General features: G+C 51.0%; 1 long non-coding RNA gene across 1 annotated transcript in view; it reads left to right on the top strand.

Annotated features, from left to right (window-relative positions):
* Positions 1 to 4,832, top strand: part of LOC147573680 (uncharacterized) — a 28,345-nt gene extending 23,513 nt beyond the window's left edge. The window contains exon 4 of the long non-coding RNA XR_015244962.1: positions 4,653 to 4,832. This is a non-coding gene — a long non-coding RNA (uncharacterized LOC147573680). The remainder of the gene's footprint in view (positions 1 to 4,652) is intronic.
* Positions 4,833 to 6,000: the final 1,168 nt, after the last annotated feature.

Here is a 6,000-nt window from a genome sequence, read left to right on the forward strand (position 1 = left end):
TTAGCCTGTCGATCCCCCCTACATCTTTTTTGTTTGTTTCCTGGCAGTTTACGTGATGAAGGAACAAGGTTGTTTGTCCTGCGGTTTTCCACAGTCTGGAGCACAATCTCGGCCTCTGCCAAGGGCCTGCGCTCGGAGCGAGATTCCTCCTGTTTCCAGGGAAGGGAGGGACACATCACGTGTAGTGCGCAGGACTTCCACCAGGAGGCGCATCCTATCCACTTGCCCCGCCCCCCCCCCCCCCCCCCCCCCCCCCCCCGCCATCCCCACCACCTCCACGCTGCTATGAGGGCGGCTGAGCTGCCGCTTAGATCTATTCATTCATTCAGAGTCGCAAAATAGTAATAATGTAACTGCCCCCTTTTTCTACCTTTATTGGTTGGACTAATTTTTCTTTAAGTCTATTTATTTATTTGGAGAGAGAAAGAGAGAGCACGCGAGCAGGGGAGGGGCAGAGACAGAAGCAGAGAGAGAACCCCAAGCAGGCTCCGTGCGGTCAGCACAGAGCCTGACGTGGGGCTCAACCCCACGAACCGTGAGATCACCACCTGAGACAAAAGCAAGGGTCAGACGCTTAACTGGCCTGAGCCACCCAGGTGTCCCTATTTGGACTACCTCTAGAAAGAAATACTTGTCTTTCTCAGCTAATTGTCTACACTGCGGTCCAGTTCTTGCGTAAAAGGCAGGATAGATGCTGAATTCATTATCTTTTTTCTGGGGGGTGGGAGGACCAATTTTCGTAATACCGACCTAGTTCCTCGATCCCGTAACAGGAAGAGGGCTTGTCTGATCCTCTCCTGTCCCTGGAGGAAGAAAAGGTTAAGAAACAAAATCCAGGGGCACAGTCAGTTGAGCCTCAGACTTTGCCTCAGGTCATGATCTCCAGATTTGTGAGTTCAAGCCCCACATCTGGTTCCCTGCTGTCAGCACAGAGCCCGCTTCAGATCCTCTGTCCCCCCCCCCCCGCCCCTCCCTCGCTTGTGCTCTCTCCAAAATAAATAAAATCTGGGGCGCCTGGGTGACTCAGTCGGTTAAGCGTCTGACTTTGGCTCAGGTCACGATCTCCTGGTCCCTGAGTTCGAGCCCCATGTCGGGCTCTGGGCTGATGGCTCAGAGCCTGGAGCCTGCTTCCGATTCTGTGTCTCCCTCTCTGTCGGCCCCTCCCCTGTTCATGCTCTGTCTCTCTCTGTCTCAAAAATAAATAAAAACGTTTAAAAAATTTAAAAAAATAAATAAAATCTTAAAAAAAAAAAAAAAGGAAATAAAATCCAACTGAGTAAAATTTAAAAATCTCATGGGCTTTATTCAATGATTTATCAATCAGGCAGCATCCCATCCTGCAGGCCCCACCCCAGGCAGTGACCTGTCACCTCACTGTCCCTGACCTCCTCTGCCCAACAAGACTTCAGCCCAGAGCGTGTGTCTTCTCTCGCACCCAAGTGTGGGGTATCTGCAGGCTCAGGGAGGCCTCACCTCTCTGAGCCACCCCAGCCTTGCTGCACCCTCCCTGCCCCCGGCTCGAAGGTGAACAGGGCAGGGACTCCCAGGTCTCAGCTCCCGGGTCCTTAGATCCTGGGGCTCTGCCCTGTGGCCCTCGCTGATGACAGTGCAAGAAGAATTCAACATCAGAATATCCCAGGGCCAGCCAGTTGGGCCTCCCAGGCCCACCCAGAGACAGGGCCATGAGGTCATAGTGGACAGTGAGGGTCCCCTGAGGGAGGAGGACAGCCACCCATGTGATTCCCTCGACAGGTTCAAAGTTTCTAACAGCTGCCTCCCTCTTTCATTATTTAAATCACGCTATTCTGTCTCGTCCTGTCCCAGAGGCGAGAGCACAGGCTCGAGTGGAGTGTTTTGGGATGGACAGGACAAGAGAAGGAGACCCGAACAGTGTAGAAGTCAAAAGACTATACATAGGAGAGGGGCCTTTGTTTCCAGAAGTTACAGGCCAGAGATTCAGAGATGAGGCGGTGAGGGGTGATGCTGGCCACTTACTCTCAAACGGTTCAGGAAACAAAAGTGAGGAAATAATATTCCCTCGTAGGGGAGATGTGAGGATTGAGTGATAGGATGTGTGATAGCTTGTAACAGTCCTTTGCATGTAACCTTTCGATGGATGGTGATTCATAGGTAAAATCACTCTCAATAATGAATAAATAAGCTGAAAAAAATTATTGAGGCTCCCCAAAGAGTTTTCATTTATGCGGGCTAGATATATATAGCGTAGCATACTGGTAAAGCAGCTGTCTGAAGGAAAAGTAACCCGGTGATGAGGTGTTTCCATGGTGTAAATACTCCCGCCACGGCCCATTTCAAGCTACTCAAGTTTTAAAAACTGGCTCCCATGATCCTGAAAATTACCTTACATAAATTTAAACAAATTTTTAAAAGATTTAGTTATTCGTTTTGAAATAGCAATAATAAACCCACTACGTGTTAATATCAGAGCAGTGACATCATCCCCAGTCACATGGCCTCTGAAAAAGTTCACCGGACTCTGGGGAAAAGAACAGGCAAATAACATCTTGGAATTATTATGGGAATGGTTTTGCCCTTGTGGACCCCACGAAAGGATCTTAGAGACCCCCAGGGGTCTGCAGACCGTGCTTTGGGAACCTCTGGGTTAGAATTTCAGTTCTTCATTCAATCCAGTGCCCTTCTTAAAAAAAAATAGAGGGGCGCCTGGGTGGCGCAGTCGGTTAAGTGTCCGACTTCAGCCAGGTCACGATCTCGCGGTCCGTGAGTTCGAGCCCCGCGTCGGGCTCTGGGCTGATGGCTCGGAGCCTGGAGCCTGTTTCCGATTCTGTGTCTCCCTCTCTCTCTGCCCCTCCCCCGTTCATGCTCTGTCTCTCTCTGTCCCAAAAATAAATAAAAACGTTGAAAAAAAAAATTAACAAAAAAAAAAAATAGATATTTTAGGGGCGGTTGAGCGTCCGGCTCTCTTTTCGGCTTAGGTCATGATTTAATGGTTTGTGAGTTCGAGCCCTGCGTCAGGCTCTGCGATGACAGTGCAGAACCTGCTTGGGATTCTTCTCTCTCTTTCTGATCTCTCTCTGAGATCATGATCTCTCTCCCCCATTCATGATCTCTCTCTCTCTCTCTCTCAAAATAAATCAATAAACTTAAAATTAAAAAAATACTTTAGATACCCTTTTATTATCATGAAATTCAGTTCACGCGCAGCATAATTTACCCGTGCATATCATCTCTAACTGAAATGCCTTGTGAGAAGTTGTCTGTATATAAAGAAACAAAGGAGGGGCGCCTGGGTGGCTCAGTCAGTTAAACGTCCGACTTCGGCTCAGGCCGTGATCTCACGGTTCGTGGGTTCCAGCCCCGCGTCGGGTTCTGTGCTGACAGACAGCTCAGAGCCTGGAGCCTGTCTCAGATTCTGTGTCTCCCTCTCTGTCTGCCCCTCCCCTGTTCAGACTCTGTCTCTGTCTCAAAAATAAATAAACATCAAAAAAAATTAAAAAAAAAAAAGAAGCAAAGGAAAAACTACCACGTACAGTCCTTCACAGATGCGCGTGTTTAAGAACTGAGGGGGTAGGTGGTTAGGTTTTAGAAAGGTGTCGCACATATATGGTGCATTACTGTGACAGCCCAGCTGGGGTCAGGGTGGCACTTTAGTATTTCTGCAGGGAAATGCGGGCTGGCCACATCAAAGTGGGATAAATACCGATTACCAAAAATAGCATCAGGTCAGGCTTTGCCATCCACTCAGACAAGCCTTTCCTTTTCAGTTGTTTGGATCTGGGGATTGTGAATGACCGATGGGGAGGGAGCCTGTAATTTACAAGAAATGCAAGGTGCTCCATTAGGTCAGTGCTCACAGCCATAACACAGCCAGATGCTCCTGCTTTTGGCGAATTGGAAGTTTAACTTTTTTTTTTTTTTAACCGTCTCTTTATTTTTGAAGAGTCGGAGACGGACGGAGCATGAGCGGGGGAGGGGCAGAGAGAGAGAGCGGGAGACACACAGAATCCGAAGCGGGCTCCAGGCTCCGAGCTGCCAGCACAGAGCCCGACCCGGGGCTCGAACTCATGCACCCTAAGATCATGACCTGAGCTGAAGTCAGCCGCTTAACCCACTGAGCCACCCAGGCGCCCCGTGGTGAATTACAGGTTCAGATTTAAGGTGAAGAGGACAAGATTTAGTCAAATGTCTATTTTTTTCTTTACCGTTGACATTTTGGAATAAGGGCTAAATTAGACGATTCGTATGTCCATGTGGGTTGCAGGAGAAGCCAAAGCAGAGGGGTCAGCTCTGTTGTCTGGGATTCAAATATCATGATGAGGGGGGATGTTGGTGATGTGATTCTCTGAGACAGTCAACGCTCCCCAATAGCAACTGCTGTCCCAAACAGGGTATGATCTTCCCTTGATTCACATGGACTTGCTTTTCTGGAAAATTCACAGCATATTAAAAATAGAACTAAATTCTTGCTTTTTTTTTTTTTTTTAAAGATCCAGATTCTTTTTCTTTTTAATGTGTATTTATTTTTGAGAGGGGGGAGGGCCACGGGGTGGGGGTGGGGGGACAGAGGATCCGAAGCGGGCTCTGAGCTGACAGCGGGGCTCAGACTCAGGAAGCCGCTTAACTGACTAAGCCACCCACGCGCCCCAAATTCCTGCCGTTTGTCTATGAAACAGGAGTCGCTGTAGCCTCTGACAGTCACAGATTCTTCCTGCACGTACCGATTCTAGGAGGACCCAGGAAACCCTTCCTCGTCAGGGCCGTGCAACGGCATCGCAAGAGCTGGGAGCCCCTGGCCCCGGCCACCAATGGCCAGAAACCTTACACACGTACATACCCCTCCTGGGACGCCCTGGCTGCTCGAAGTATCAGCAGGTGAGCTGGGGGCTCAGGGCCCTGGGAGATTCTCTTGCGGGGGGCGGCGGGGTATTGAGGGAGCCAGAGGGGGACCTGGGCCACAGCATCCACCCATCATCCCACGGCCCGGGGCAGTTACCTGCACCGACACAGACATGCACACGAGCATCTGTACAGGGACCTGGGACGTGCGTGAGACCTTTCCGTGCGTGTGACCATACAGGCACGCGCGCGAGCTGTCTCCCATTTCACTGATGCCAGGTGCCCTTCTTTACGGAACCCAGATGCGCACTCGTGCCAACGCTCACCCGCGCGCCCACGTCGACAAGCCTGCGCATACCAAGGCCTGTCTAAGGCTAAGACACAGATCTCAGTCTTAAGGTCTACGCCACGTGGCTTGTTACTGACGTGCATTAACGCCAGCCTGTCTTGTGACCCCTACCTGTGCGACCCCGACATCCACGTGACACGTATGCGCGTGGACACGTACATGGGTAGTGAAAGCGCCCGTCTGAGCCTTTCTCGTCCACCCTCCAGGCTGGAGCCCCTTGGCCAGCAGGGACAGTTCCGGTGAAATTCTCCGACGCTCCACCGGGCAGAGAGTAAATGTATCATTAAAGCTCGTGTAAATGATCGAGTGAATGATAACTAATACCGCGAACTCGCCAGGTGGCGGGCACTGTGCGAAACACTCACATGCCTGCTCTCGTCAAATCCTCACCACAGGGGCGCCTGGGTGGCTCAGGGGGTTGGGCGTCCAACTCTTGATTTCGGCTCAGGTGGGATACCAGGGTTGTGGGATCGAGGCCCGTGTGGGACGCTGCGCTGAACATGGAGCCTGCTTGAGATTCTTTCTTTCTTTCCCTCTGCCCCCCACCCCCAATCCACACCACAGTCTAAGACGTAGGGACTGGGGCGCCTGGGTGGCGCAGTCGGTTAAGCGTCCGACTTCAGCCAGGTCACGATCTCGCGGTCCGTGAGTTCGAGCCCCGCGTCGGGCTCTGGGCTGATGGCTCAGAGCCTGGAGCCTGCTTCCGATTCTGTGTCTCCCTCTCTCTCTGCCCCTCCCCCGTTCATGCTCTGTCTCTCTCTGTCCCAAAAATAAATAAACGTTGAAAAAAAAAAAAATTTAAGACGTAGGGACTATTATGATCCCCACCATACAGA

This window comes from Puma concolor, chromosome E2, assembly GCF_028749965.1.
Source record: "Puma concolor isolate L17-30 chromosome E2, mPumCon1.1.hap2, whole genome shotgun sequence".
In the NCBI taxonomy this organism is placed as follows: domain Eukaryota; kingdom Metazoa; phylum Chordata; class Mammalia; order Carnivora; family Felidae; genus Puma; species Puma concolor.